At 35.2% G+C, this 15,930-nt stretch overlaps 1 pseudogene; it reads left to right on the forward strand.

The window, feature by feature from the left end:
• Nucleotides 1–1,495: 1,495 nt before the first annotated feature.
• LOC125931340 (UPF0489 protein C5orf22-like) overlaps nucleotides 1,496–15,930 on the forward strand; it is a 93,235-nt pseudogene continuing 78,800 nt past the window's right edge.

Below are 15,930 nucleotides of genomic sequence, written 5' to 3' on the forward strand. Positions count from 1 at the left end.
AAATTAAGAGTCAGACATTTAACCAAATGAGCCTCCCACATGCCCCCAAGATTTCATTTTTTGATTGCTGAGTAATACTCCATTGTGTGTGATTGTGTGTGTGTGTGTATGGGTGTGTGTGTGCGTGTGTATGCCCTTGTAAAAGAACAAGTAAGAATATGAAAGTAAATTTGTAGACAAGTCTTTGTTAATGTCCCTATAGTACATCAATCTACAGCATTCTGTAGTGGCAGTATTCTAGTGACTTTGCAACATACCATGGAATTTATTGAGAAAATCAGGATATTTTACATTGATGTCTCTTAGTTGATCTTTTATAATAATAAATATTTAAGTAAAAATTTTATATAAATAACACTATCGTATGTAGAAGAATACCACTAAATATACCATCGGATGACAGTAAAGAACAAACAGTGGTAGTGCTATGTAGAGCATTTAGGCAGAAATGACCTTGGGAAGAGCATGCTAATTCAGTAAAATGTGACAATATGTCAAAAACATCTATAACATCTATAACATTGACATCAATAATGAATACTAGGGTATATGAGTGAGTGGACAAATACATATTACTAGTATTGGATTTCTTCCAAACTAATGGATTATTGTGTAGAGAATCAGTATGATAAGGTAATTAATTGTTTTTTGGAATCAGAAACAAAGCAAAGTAAAACAAAACAAAATTTTGTTTGCATTTTAGATTCACCAATTCCTGGCTGTATGATCTTGGACAAATTATTTAAGCTCCCTAAACTTTATTTTCTAATCTATAAAATGGGAGTAATGGCTAAATCTACCTTATCAGAGTATCATAAAGATTAAATGGCATAACACTTCTAAAATATCTGACCATTCATTGGCACAATGTAAGCACTCAATAACCATTAGCTGAAACTAATTCATAATAAATCCTCTAATATTGATTGGATAATGACTGTCATGAAATTTAACTTTTTAGTACCAATGATTAAATACATATTTTTTCTGCGTGTGCATTTTCTTAGAAAAATTACAGAATTACAATTGACATACAATTAACAGTACATTTTATATTTCATAATTTGATAAGTTTTCACAAATGTATGCATCTGCAAAACCATCACTGTAATTATGATAATGAACACATCCATCACACGAAAGCTTCCTCAGGTCTGATTGTAAGCCCTTGTTCCTGACTCTTCCCCCCTTCCCATGCCCAAGCACCTACTAATATGCTTTCTGTCACTGTAGATTATTTTCCATTTTTATATGAATATAATCATGATGTATACTCCTCTTTTGGCTATACTCATTTACTCAGCATAATTATTTTGAAATTTATCCAATTTTTCTGTGTATCAATAAAGCATTCAATTTTATTGCTAAGCACTATAATATGACATGCTATAATTTTTTATGCATTCACCTGTTAAGTATCTGGGCTGTTTTCCGTCTTTGGCTATTATAAATAAAGCTGCTATCAATATCCATGTAAGCGTCTTAGAACGAGCAAATGCTGAGTCCTAGCCTCGCCACTGCGGCTGGCGGGAACGCTGACAAGCAAGAAAACCATGAGCACACACCATGTGGGAGAGCGCGCTCGCCTCTGGCGCTACTCCAAACTCCCAGTGTAGGTCCTGGAGGATCACCAGGAGGTCCCGCCTTATATATACCGGGCCAATGGCTCAAAGCATCTTCCTCCCAGTAATATAAGTTTTGTGCATTTCGATTCACATCCAGACCTCCTTATTCCTGTGAATATGCCAGCTGACACTGTGTTTGACAAGGAAACACTTTTTGGGAAAAAATGGCGTTTTCAATTCAGTCACAAGCACTTTTCCTTGAAACAAGCATGGTACCTCAAAAGAATTAAATATTGAGAATTGGATTATGTCTGCAGTTAATGCTGGCCATTTTTCTCATGTTCTATGGCTTCATCCCACGTGGGCTCAGCAAATAAGAGAGGGCAAACATCACTTTTTAGTAGGCAGAGACACTTCTACTGCAACAATCAGGGTTACAAGTACAGATCATTACTAAGTGATGGTCTTTATGTAACTGAAGACCAGCTAGAGAACCAAAAACCTTTGCAATTGGACGTGATTATGGTAAAACCTTACAAACTGTGTAACAGCCAAGAAGAAAATGATGCAGTGTCTTCTGCTAAGAAGCCAAAGCTAGCACTGGAAGATGCAGAAAACACTGCCTCTACTAACTGTGACTCTTATTCAGAAGGATTGGAAAAGGACACAGTGACACAGAAGAAGAGCCAAACTTCCCTAGAGCAGTCATGCCCATGCTTTTCTGAAAGCCAAGAATGCCAGACAACAGTAAGCACTGGGGAAATTCTGGAAATTTTGAAGAAAGGGGATGCATTTGTTTTAGATATTTACTTGGATTTTTTTTTCAGTCAAGAATCCCTTCAAAGAAATGTTCACTCAGGAAAAATACAAAATCTTACAAGAGTTGTACCAATTTAAAAAGCCTGATACCAACCTGACAGAGGAAGATTTGGTAGATTGTGTTGATACTCGAATTCATCAGTTAGAAATTTAGAAGCTTCTTTTGCTGATTTGTGTGATGGTGATGATGAAGAAACTGTACAGAAATGGGCTTCAAACCCTGGAATAGAATCACTAATTCCACTTGTATAGAGTTTGAGAAAATGGATGGAAGTACCAGACTATGAAATGGTTCACCAGGCTGGTCTAACCTGTGATTATTTGGAACTACCTCACCATATCATCACAGAACAAGAAACTGTTCTGTATATTATTCAGATATATATTCTGTATAATATTATGTGTATATATTCTGTGAAATATTCAGCCCATATATTTTTTACTGAAAAATTTACCAAAACCTACTCTCGTGACAATTGCAATGTCAAATCTGGATGATTACTGTCCTTCTGAGCAAGTTGACACCATTCAAGAAAAAGTCCTTAATGTGCTGAGCTCCCTGTATGGGGCTGTAGACATTCACCTGGTGTATTTATCAGAGTGTTCTCCATCTTGAAACAACAAAACACTAGGTTCCTATAACATCTTGATGCAATAACAGGGTTTTCATTAACTTATTATAAATGAGTCTTCCAGAGAAGACTTTTGTTTTCATATTAACTTTGTTAAAATCTTTCAGATAATTTGAATCTCAAACAGCTCTCATCAGTTGTTGAAAGATGACAATTATTTTGTCTACAATTTTTTTTGTCTATATCGGGTCTACTCTCTCCCCCATTGATTGTTGCTTATTTTTCTTCCTTTCCATTATAGTCTTCCTCATTTTGTGCAGGTTGTTTTTCCCCCTAGGTAAATTGGACTGTACAAAATTTATTCATTCATTCATTTATTCACCCAACAAACTGACATTTATTTAGCATTTACATGTGCCAAACATAATTATTTTCTGGGTATATGGTAATGAACAGGATAGACAAGGCCCCCTGTCCTCTTAGGGGATGGCTAAGAAACAAATTATGGATTACGAGAAGTATTGTGAAGGAACAACCACAAACATGTCTTAGGCATCTTCTTAGTACTCAGGGCATCCTGGCAGGATAAGAAAGTAACATTCTCAAAAGCTACCAAAAAAATAAATAAATAAACTTGCTAGTCCATGAAAATGTTGCAGGAATCCTACCTTTCCAAGACTGTCAGGGTTGTGGCACAGCTGTTGTGGCAAACTCACATTATTTTTGGTATGGAGAAGGTCTATTTGAGCAGTCAACAAAACAAAAATTTTCTTTGCTAATCAGAAAAGCCCTTCAGGGTTTCTGGTGCCTCCAGATGATCAGTATTGGCATTGATTATCATTATAGTTCCTAATTGCGACTTTATTGGCAGTCTGGGTTGATAATTTCTTCAAATAAACCAGCTTTTAATGTAAATAGTAGATAAAAAAGACAAATCCTTAATTTTGACCTAGTGTAAATACCCAAAGATGTAACTGCCTTCCACCACCCTCTCCATGAGGAAGAGACCCTACCTGAGTCCTTCTTAATCATAGAACTTTTCATTTGCTTAATTTATCAAAGTCTTACCTTATTCAGTATTCCCCATGTTCAGCAATTATTTTTCACTGCATGGTTTCTTTTTCTTTAAAAGTTAGGATGGCATTTAAAGGGGGAAAAAACACCCATCCATTCCTCAGTCCTAACATAGCATTTGTTTTCATTTTGCATGTTACTTTCAGGCCTTGACCATATGTGTACATGTGCAGCTGCATGTAACTGCAGTTGTATGTTACCTAACTTGATGGCTAATATCCAAGATCACATTACCATTGTCACTCAGTAGATGGCACCAGATCCCATTTTTCCGATGATGCTATTTTCCTGCGAATTTTTCTTGTCAGCAATTTCCCAAGGCTGATAGCGTGAATGCCTATTTCTGTTGTGAAAAGCAAAGCAAAGTGATTCAGCTTTCTATTTTGATAGAACGTTATGTGCCAAAAAGTTTTCTCTTTAAAATCAGAATTGCAAAAGAGTGCTATTTATTTTTAAATTTTGAAAAAATTTTATTAGAGTTCTATAAATGGATGTTACTTTTATGAGTAAATTATTTTGTGTGCTAAAATAAATAAAAAGGTATGTTTTGAGATTTTAAAAATTTAAAACCAAAAACAAAAAGTAAAAAAAAATAAAGATTTAAAATAAAAAATGAATGAGCAAATACTTTTTTTTTTTCTTGACTAAGTGTAAAGAAGTTAAGTGGCTGGATTATATGGTAATTGTATGCTTAACTTTTTGAGAAATTTCCAAACTGTCTTGTGTACCATTTTCCCTTACCACCTACAGTGTATTAGAATTCAGTTGCTTCCACGTTTTTTCCAATACTTGATATGATTAACCTTTTTAATTTCAGACATTCTAGTAAGTTTGTAGTGGTATTCCATTGTGTTTTAATTTACATTTCCCTAACAATTAATGATTTTGAGCATATTTTCAATGTATTTAATTGACCATTCATATGTCTTTGTGGGTGAAGTGTCTGTTCACACTTTTGCCTGCTTTCATTGGGTTATTTTTTACTTAGTATTAAATTATTAATGTTATTTTTAGACCAATTTTAGGTTTACAATAAAATTGAAATAAATGTAGATATACTGTCCATATACCCTGTGTCCCCACACATCTATAGTCTCCTCCATTGTCAACACCTTTCCCCATAATGGTACTTTTTTTGTTGTTGTTTATTAAATTTATACTTCATAATTTGACACATCATAATCGCCTAAAGTCCACAGTTTACTCTTAGTGTTCACATTCTATGGGTTTTGACAAATATATAATGGTGTATATCCATCACTATAATATCACACAGATATTTTCACTGTGTTAAAACCCTCGGTGCTGTGCCTATTCAATTCTTCTCACCTAATACCCCATTGCAGGCAACAGCTAAACTTTTTATTGTCTCCATAATTTTGCCTTTTCCAGAATGAATGTCATATAATTGGAATCAGAACTTGTAGCCTTCTCAGATTGACTTTCCACTTAGTAATACACATTTAAGATTCATCCATGTATTTTTATGTCTTGATCGCTCATTTTTTTAGCACTAAATAAATATAATAAATAGACACCCATTCTCTTGATACACCACTGTTTATTCACTTACATAACAAAGGAAATCTTGGTTGTTTCCAAGTATTGGAATTTATGAGCAGAGCTTCTATACACATCTGTGTGAAAGTTTCATGTGAACATACACTTTGAACTCTTGGGTAAATACAAAGGCATGAGTGTTTTTGCTAGAATTCATGGTAAGAATATCTTTAGTTTTGTAAGAAACTGTCAAAATGTCTTTGAAATTGGCCTGACAATCTGCTGTCCCCACCAACAATGTATGAGAGTTTCTACTGCCCCATACTATCACCAGCATTTGATGTTATCAGTGCTGCAGATTTGCTCATTCTAATAGATTTGTAGTGTCATCTAATTGTTTTAATTTTCATTTCCCTTGTGACATATGATGTGGAGGATCTTTCATACACTTATTTCCCACCTGTATATCTTCTTTGTGTGTGGTGATTGTTAGGGTCTTTGACCAATTAATTTTTTGTTGTTGTTGAGTTTTAAGAGTTCATTATCCTGAAACATTTTTATTAGATAATGTCTTCTGGAAATATTTTTTCCAGCATGAGATTGTCTTCTCATTCTCTTGATCCTGTCTCTCACAGAGAAATCTTTAATTTTAATAAAGTTCAGCTTATAAATTATTTCATTCATGGATCATGTCTTTGGTTTTGTATCTAAAAATCATCACCATACCCAAGGTTATCTAGGTTTCTCTCTATGTAATATTCTAGGATTTCTATGGTTTTGCATTTTACATTTAGGGCTATGATCCATTTTGAGTTAATTTTGTTGAAAAGCATAAGATCTATGTCTAGATTAATTTTGCATGTGGATGTCCATTTGTTCTACACTATTTTTTGAAAAGACTATATTTGCTCCATTGTATTGCTTTTTATTTTTTGGTAAATATGTTAATTTTATTTATTAGGGTCTATTTCTGGGTCTATTCTGCCTATCTGTTCCCCTGATCTATTTGTCTAGTCTTTCCTGAATTCAACATTGTCTTCATTACTGTAGCTTTATAAGTGAGACTTCAAGTAAGGTAGAATCAGTCCTCCAACTTTGGTCTCCCTAAATTTTTTGTTGGCTATTTTGGGCATCTACATATAAACTTTAGAATCCTTTTGTTGATATCCCTTATCATTTTGTAATGTCTTTCTTTATCCCTGATAATTCTCTTATTTTGATATCTTCTGTCTCTGAAGTTAACTATTCCTGTTTTTTTTTTTTATTAGTGTTGGCATGGGATTTTTTCTCCATCCATTTACTTTTAATCTACATGTGTCTTTTAAAAAAAAAATTAACGTTTTATTCATTTTTGAGACAGAGAGAGACAGAGCATGAATGGGGGAGGGACAGAGAGAGAGGGAGACACAAAATCAGAAGCAGTCTCCAGGCTCTGAGCCATCAGCCTAGAGCCCGACGCGGGGCTCAAACTCACGGACCGTGAGATCGTGACCTGAGCTGAAGTTGGACGCCTAACCGACTGAGCCACCCAGGCGCCCCTACATGTGTCTTTATATAAAAGTGACTTTCTTGTTGAAAACAGAGTTTTGGTTGTGTTTTTTAATCCATTCTGACAATCTTTGTCTTTTTATTGGTGGCTTTAGACCACTAACATTTGAAATGATTCTTGATATAAAGTAAAACCTTGGCTACAGAGCATAATTTTTCTGGAAACATGCTAGTAATCCAAAGCACTTGTATATCAAAGCGAATTGCAAGAACCATTGGCTCAATTGTGATCATGTGATGTTCATTGTCACATATTTCATATTGTAAGACATCACTCATTTATCAAGTTAAAATTTATTAGAAATATTTGCATGTCTTGTGGAATACTCTCAGAATATGTTACAATACAAGTTTTTATGGGTTTTTATTTGTTGAACTTGCTCTTTATTCCTATTTTTGTCATTAACTTTATCTGCATTTTGTGGCTTTAACTCAGTATTTTACATGATTTAAATTTCTTTTCTCAGCATATCAATTCTTTTTGTTTCTTTTTATTTTTTTAGTGGTTGCCTTAGAGTGCAATATACATTTACAACTAATTCAGGTGACACTATACCATTTCATGGGTAGGATGAGTACCTTATAATAACAATACAATTCTAATTATTTTCTAATTCCCTTATAAAATTTATGTCATTCATTCATTTATATATATGCATACACAAGTGTGTATATATATATATTATACATAAATAAAGAAACATAATAAAATATATGACTGTTGTTATTTTGAACAAACGGTTATCTGATAGCTCACTTAAGTATAAGAAGAATGAAAATTTTTACTTTGCTTTCATTTTTTATTCCTTCAATGTTCTTCCTTTATGTAGATTCTAGTTTCTGACATATATTATTTTCCTTTCAAAGAACTTCTTTCAACATTTCTAGCAAGGAAAATCTACTAACAACAAATTCCCTAAATTTTTGTTTGTGTGAAAAATTTTATTGCTCCCTGACTTTTTTAAAATTTATTTTTTATTTAAATCCAAGTTAGTTAACATATAGCGTAATAATTATTTCATGAATAGAATTTAGTGATTCATCACTTACATTAATACCCAATGCTCACCCCACCAAGTGCCCTCCTTAATGCCTATAGCTCATTTAGCCCATCCCCCCAGCCAATACCCTGCCAGCAACCCTCAGTTTGTTTTCTGTATTTCAGAGTTTCTTATGGCTTGTCTCCCTCTCTGTTTTTATCTTATTTTTGCTTACTTTCACCTATGCTCATCTGTTTTGTTTCTTAAATTCCACATGAGAATGAAATCATATATTTGTCTTGTTCTGACATACTTTGCTAAGCATAATTCACTCTAGTTCCATCCACATTGTTGCAATGGCAAGATTTCATTCTTTTTGATTGCCAAACAATATTCCATTGCATATGCCACATCTTCGTTATCCATTCATCAATCAATGGATATTTGGGTTCTTTCCATACTTTGGCTATTGTTGATAGTGCTGCTATAAACATTGCAGTGTATGTACCCCTTCAGACCAGCACTCCTGTATTTTTTGGATAAATACCTACTAGTGCAATTGTTGGATCCTAGGGTAGTTCTATTTTTAATATTTTTGAGTTTCCATACTGTTTTCCAGAGTGACTGTACCAGTTTGCATTCTCACCAGCAGTGCAAAAGGTTTCCTCTTTCTCTGCATCCTTGGGAACATCTGTTGTTGCCTGAGTTGTTAATTTTAGCCATTCTGACAGGTGTGAAGTGTTATTTCATTGTTCTTTTGATTTGCATATCCCTGATAATGAGTAATGTTGAGCATCTTTTCATGTGTTTGTTAGCCATCTGGATGTCTTCTTTGGAGAAGTGTCTATTCATGTTTTTTTCCCATTTCTTACTGGATTAATTGTTTTTTGGGGGCGTTGGGTTTGATAAGTTCTTTATAGATTTTGTATACTAACCCTTTATTAGATATGTCATTTGCAAATATCTTCTCCCATTCCGTTGGTTGCCTTTTAGTTTTGCTGATTGCCAGAAGCCGAGCTATCCAACCAGCCTGATAGCAGGATCCTGGCTGTGGACAGATTGGGACTGCAGGGCGGTCCACCGACAGTGAAGCTTCTTGTACTCCTGCTTTTATATAATTTGACCTTAATAAAGTACCTGGGGAATTGTCTGTTGGGGAATTGCCCTCGACAGGTCTCCTGGGAAAAGAACCATTGGGAAAGAAATAAAGTTTGGCAAGGAAATTGTGCGGCCCTACATTTAGCCCTTGCCACCCCCTAAAAAGACTTCTCTATGTAAAGGAAGGATAGCTTCATGTATTTCTCAGCCAAGGAGGGAACAAATGGATTTGAAAGCTCCACTCTGGCAACAAAGGAGTGTATCTATGGGCACAAGTTACTCCACCCCTAGGCCCACTTGGCCCCCAGGAGGCATTCCAGATGATGATTGAACCTAGTCGGTTAAAGTACAGAATGGTTCATTGGTTCCTAGGTGCATTGTATCTCTGAGAATGTATAAAGCGTGGGTTCCTAAAACCCTCTTGGCCCCCTCCTGGTACCCTGAACTGAGGTGAATACTTTTGTTCCTCAAGCCACAAATGGTTCAGGGAAACAACTAAAAGGTCATGTCCCTGTAACTATTCTACTTGAGGTGTTGAGAGATAGATCACCTTTCATGAAAACAGCAAAGCAAATGCTTTATAGATTATAGATAAATGTAGATAAATAATGAAAATAATGTAAGAAATTAATTAATAAGCATAGGGCAGGAGGGAACGTTATGAGAAAATAACCATGTTATTCCTTAAAGGGTGATTACACATAGGAACATTTTTAGAATTAGGTAATGTTAGAAAACATAGATGACTTACGCTACAAGGAAATTGCTAACAAATATAATGCCACGTTTGCCATAATAAAGCAGCCAGTTCAACACACTGCTGTTGTCTGTGTCCATTTTTATTTTTGTTTTATTTTTTTTTCACTTTTTCACCAATGCCGTTCATCCTTAGGGAACCCCTGGACCTGCTGGAGCTGGACTCCAGCAGCTGATTGTTTCCTTCTCTGTGCAGAACCTATTTATCTTGATAAGGTCCCAATCATCCATTTTTTCTTTTGTTTCCCTTGCCTCCAGAGACATGTCTTAGTAAAAAGTTTCTGCATCCAAAGTCAAAGAGTTTGTTGCCTGTTTTTTTCTCTAGGATTTTGATGGCTTCCTGTCGTACATTTGTTTTTTTTTGTTGTTGTTGTTTTTTGTTTTTTAACCATTTTGAGTTTAATTTTGTGTATGGAGTAATAAAGTGGTCCAGGTTCATTCTTCTGCATGTCATTGTCCAGTTTTCCCAACACCATTTGCTTAAGACACCTGTATTTTTTCCATTGGATATCCTTTCGTGATTTGTCAGATTAGTTGGCCATATATTTTTGGGTCCATTTCTTGGTTCTCTATTCTGTTCCATTGATGTATGTGTCTGATTTTCTGCCTGCACCATACTGTCTTGGTATTTACAGCTTTGAAATACAGCTTGAAGTGTTGATCTGTGATGCCTCCAGCTTTGGTTTTCTGTTTCAACATTACTTTGGGTATTTGGGAACTTTTCTGGTTTCATACAAGTTTTAGAATTGTTTGTTCTAGCTCTGTGAAGAATTCTAGTGTTATTTTCATAGGGATTGCATCAAAAATGTAGATTGCTCCATGTAGTATGGACATTTTAACAACATTTGTTCTTCCAGTCCAAGAGCATGGAATGTTTTTCCATTTCTTTGTGATTTCTTCAATTACTTTCATAAGATTTCTATAGTTTTCAGTGTATAGATCTTTTACATCTTTGGTTAGGTTTAATCCAAGGTATTTTATGGTGTCCGTGCACTTGTAAATGGGATCAATTCCTTGATTTCTCTTTCTGCTGCTTCATTATTGGTGTATAGAAATGCAACCAATTTCTGTACATTGATTTTATATTCTGCGACTTTGCTGATTTAATGCTGGTTTTTTGGTGATTTTTTTTATTTTCCACGTAGTCATCTGCAAAGAATGAAATTTTGACTTCCTCCTTGCCAGTGTGGATGCTTTTTATTTATATTTGTTGTCTGATTGCTGAGGCTAGGACTTCCAACACTATGTTGAATAACAGTGGTGAGATTGGACATCCCTGTAATTTTTCTGACCTTAGGGGGAACACTCTCAGTTTTTCCCCATTGAGGATGAAATTAGCTGTGGGCTTTTCATATTTGGCCTTTATGATGTTGAGGTATGTTCTATCTATCCGTACTTTCTTGACGCTTTTATCAAGAAAGGATGCTACATTTTGTCACATGTTTTTCTGTATCTATTAAGAGGATCATGTAGTTATTATCCTTTCTTTTATTAAGGAGATGATCACGTTGATTGATTTGCATATTTTGAACCAGCCTTGCATCCTAGTAATAAGTCCCACTTGATAGTGGTTAATAATTATTTTAATATATTGTTGGAGACAGTTTGCTAGTATCTTGTTCAGAATTTTTGCCTCCACATTCATCAGGGAAATTGGTCTGTAGTTCTCTTTTTTATTGGGTTCTTTTTCTCTGGTTTTGGAATCAAGGTCATGCTGGCTTCATATAATGAATTCGGAAGTTTTCTTTCCGTTTTTATTTTTTAGAACAGCTTCAAAATAATAGGTGTTAATTCTTCTTTAAATATTAGGTAGAATTCCTCTGTGGCACTGGACTCTTGTTTGTTGGGAGGCTTTTGATTGATTCAAAGTCTTTACTGGTTATGGGCCTTTCCAAATTTTCTATTTTCTCCTTGAATTTGAAGGCCAGTTTAACAAGATTCAGAATTTTAGATTTGTATTTTATCCACCTCTGTCTCTTACAACACAAAATATTGAACTCCTCTCTCTTCTTGCTCTTTTTTTTAGGATAAGTCAAGCATAATTCTTATCTTTTTTCCTCCACGTGTAAGATGTTTTTCCTCAGCTTAATTACAGAATATTTCTTTATCTTTGATTTTTGTAACTTTAAAATTATATAGTTAGGTAGAATTGTTTTGTTTTTGTTTTGTTTTGTTTTGTTTTTAGAATGTATCCTGTTTGGTTTTCTCTAAGCTTCCTGGATATGTAGTTTTGTGTCTGACATTAATTTTGGGGAAATGCTCAGTTATTATTGATTCAAATATTTCTCTGTTTCTTTCTCTATTTCTTGTCCTAGAATTCACATTATGCATGTATTAACACATTTTATAATTGTTCCATATTCGTTGAACATTCTGTTTTGTTCTTTTTAGACTTTGTTCTCTTCACTTTTTGATCTTTGAGGATTTTATTGGCGTATCCTTTAGCTCAGAGATTCATCCCTCTACCATTTTCAGTCTACTAATAAGCCATATAAAAGGTGTCCTTCATTTACATTACAGTGTACTTATCTTCAGTGATTTTTTCTTTTGGTTCTTTCTTAGAATTTCTATTTCTTTGCTATTATTGGTCCTCTGTTCTTTCATGTTATTTACTTTATCCATTGCTAATATCCTTTAGTATTTTAGTGATAGTTTTTTCAAACTTCCAAGATGAAAACTCCAACATGCTTGCCGTGTCTGTTTCTGATGCTTGCTTCATCTCTTCATTTTTTTTTTTGCCATTGGTATGACTTGTAATATTTTCTTGATAGCCAGAGATGTTGTACTAGGCAAAAGGAGCAGCTGTAACTAGGCCTTTATTAATGAAGTGATGAGGTGTGGAGTGAGGCAAAATGTTCTAAAGTCTTATGAGTAGACCTCAGTATTTCAGTGCACCTATGTCTCTGGACTGTGACCTTCACAAGTTTTTCTTACTGTTTTATTTACCCTTAGATGAGATTGGATGGCTGCAGTGATCTGGACTTGGTGTTTCCCTTTCCAGGTCTTTAGGTGCTGATAATACCCTAGCAGTTTAGACTCTGGTTAGTTAGATATCCCTGAGGACAAGTCTATTAAGAACAGACTGTTGTGCCTTATTGATAAGAATGTGGTCATTGCAGGGGACTTTAACACCCCACTTACAGAAATGGATAGATCATCTAGACACACAGTCAATAAAGAAATAAGGGCCCTGAATGATACATTGGATCAGATGGACTTGACAGATATATTTAGAACTCTGCATCCCAAAGCAACAGAATATACTTTCTTCTCGAGTGCACATGGAACATTCTCCAAGATAGATCACATACTGGGTCACAAAACAGCCCTTCATAAGTTTACAAGAATTGAAATTATACCATGCATACTTTCAGACCACAATGCTATGAAGCTTGAAATCAACCACAGGAAAAAGTCTGGAAAACCTCCAAAAGCATGGAGGTTAAAGAACACCCTCCTAACGAAAGAGTGGGTCAACCAGGCAATTAGAGAAGAAATTAAAAAATATATGGAAACAAACGAAAATGAAAATACAACAGTCCAAACGCTTTGGGACGCAGTGAAGGCAGTCCTGAGAGGAAAATACATTGCAATCCAGGCCTATCTCAAGAAACAAGAAAAATCCCAAATACAAAATCTAACAGCACACCTAAAGGAAATAGAAGCAGAACAGCAAAGGCAGCCTAAACCCACCAGAAGAGAAATCATAAAGATCAGAGCAGAAATAAACAATATAGAATCTAAATAACCTGTAGAGCAGATCAACGAAACCAAGAGTTGGTTTTTTGAAAAAATAAACAAAATTGACAAACCTTTAGCCAGGCTTCTCAAAAAGAAAAGGGAGATGACCCAAATCGATAAAATCATGAATGAAAATGGAATTATTACAACCAATCCCTCAGAGATACAAACAATTATCAGGGAATACTATGAAAAATTATATGCCAACAAATTGGACAACCTGGAAGAAATGGACAAATTCCTAAACACCCACACACTTCCAAAACTCAATCAGGAGGAAATAGAAAGCTTGAACAGACCCATAACCAGCGAAGAAATTGAATCGGTTATCAAAAATCTCCCAACAAATAAGAGTCCAGGACCAGATGGCTTCCCAGGGGAGTTCTACCAGACGTTTAAAGCAGAGATAATACCTATCCTTCTCAAGCTATTCCAAGAAATAGAAAGGGAAGGAAAACTTCCAGACTCATTCTATGAAGCCAGTATTACTTTGATTCCTAAACCAGACAGAGACCCAGTAAAAAAAGAGAACTAGAAGCCAATATCTCTGATGAATATGGATGCAAAAATTCTCAATAAGATACTAGCAAATCGAATTCAACAGCATATAAAAAGAATTATTCACCATGATCAAGTGGGATTCATTCCTGGGATGCAGGGCTGGTTCAACATTCGCAAATCGATCAACGTGATACATCACATTAACAAAAAAAAAGAGAAGAACCATATGATCCTGTCAATCGATGCAGAAAAGGCCTTTGACAAAATCCAGCACCCTTTCTTAATAAAAACCCTTGAGAAAGTCGGGATAGAAGGAACATACTTAAAGATCATAAAGGCCATTTATGAAAAGCCCACAGCTAACATCATCCTCAACGGGGAAAAACTGAGAGCTTTTTCCCTGAGATCAGGAACACGACAGGGATGCCCACTCTCACCGCTGTTGTTTAACATAGTGCTGGAAGTTCTAGCATCAGCAATCAGACAACAAAAGGAAATCAAAGGCATCAAAATTGGCAAAGATGAAGTCAAGCTTTTGCTTTTTGCAGATGACATGATATTATACATGGAAAATCCGATAGACTCCACCAAAAGTCTGCTAGAACTGATACATGAATTCAGCAAAGTTGCAGGATACAAAATCAATGTGCAGAAATCAGTTGCATTCTTATACACTAACAATGAAGCAACAGAAAGACAAATGAAGAAACTGATCCCATTCACAATTGCACCAAGAAGCATAAAATACCTAGGAATAAATCTAACCAAAGATGTAAAAGATCTGTATGCTGAAAACTATAGAAAGCTTATGCAGGTAAGTGAAGAAGATATAAAGAAATGGAAAGACATTCCCTGCTCATGGATTGGAAGAATAAATATTGTCAAAATGTCAATACTACCCAAAGCTATCTACACATTCAATGCAATCCCAATCAAAATGGCACCAGCATTCTTCTCGAAACTAGAAAAAGCAATCCTAAAATTCATATGGAACCACAAAAGTCCCCGAATAGCCAAAGTAATTTTGAAGAAGACCAAAGCAGGAGGCATCACAATCCCAGACTTTAGCCTCTACTACAAAGCTGTCATCATCAAGACAGCATGGTATTGGCATAAAAACAGACACATAGACCAATGGAATAGAATAGCAATCCCAGAACTAGACCCACAAACGTATGGCCAACTCATCTTTGACAAAGCAGGAAAGAACATCCAATGGAAAAAAGACAGTCTTTTTAACAAATGGTGTTGGGAGAACTGGACAGCAACATGCAGAAGGTTGAAACTAGACCACTTTCTCACACCATTCACAAAAATAAACTCAAAATGGATAAAGGACCTGAATGTGAGACAGGAAACCATCAAAACCTTAGAGGAGAAAGCAGGAAAAGACCTCTCTGACCTCAGCCGTAGCAATCTCTTACTTGGCACATCCCCAAAGGCAAGGGAATTAAAAGCAAAAGTGAATTACTGGGACCTTATGAAGATAAAAAGCTTCTGCACAGCAAAGGAAACAACCAACAAAACTAAAAGGCAACCAATGGAATGGGAAAAGATATTTGCAAATGACACATCGGACAAAGGGCTAGTATCCAAAATCTATAAAGAGCTCATCAAACTCCACACCCGAAAAACAAATAACCCAGTGAAGAAATGGGCAGAAAACATGAATAGACACTTCTCTAAAGAAGACATCCGGATGGCCAACAGGCACATGAAAAGATGTTCAACGTCGCTCCTTATCAGGGAAATACAAATCAAAACCACACTCAGATA

Source organism: Panthera uncia, chromosome X (assembly GCF_023721935.1).
Source record: "Panthera uncia isolate 11264 chromosome X, Puncia_PCG_1.0, whole genome shotgun sequence".
Lineage (NCBI taxonomy): Eukaryota > Metazoa > Chordata > Mammalia > Carnivora > Felidae > Panthera > Panthera uncia.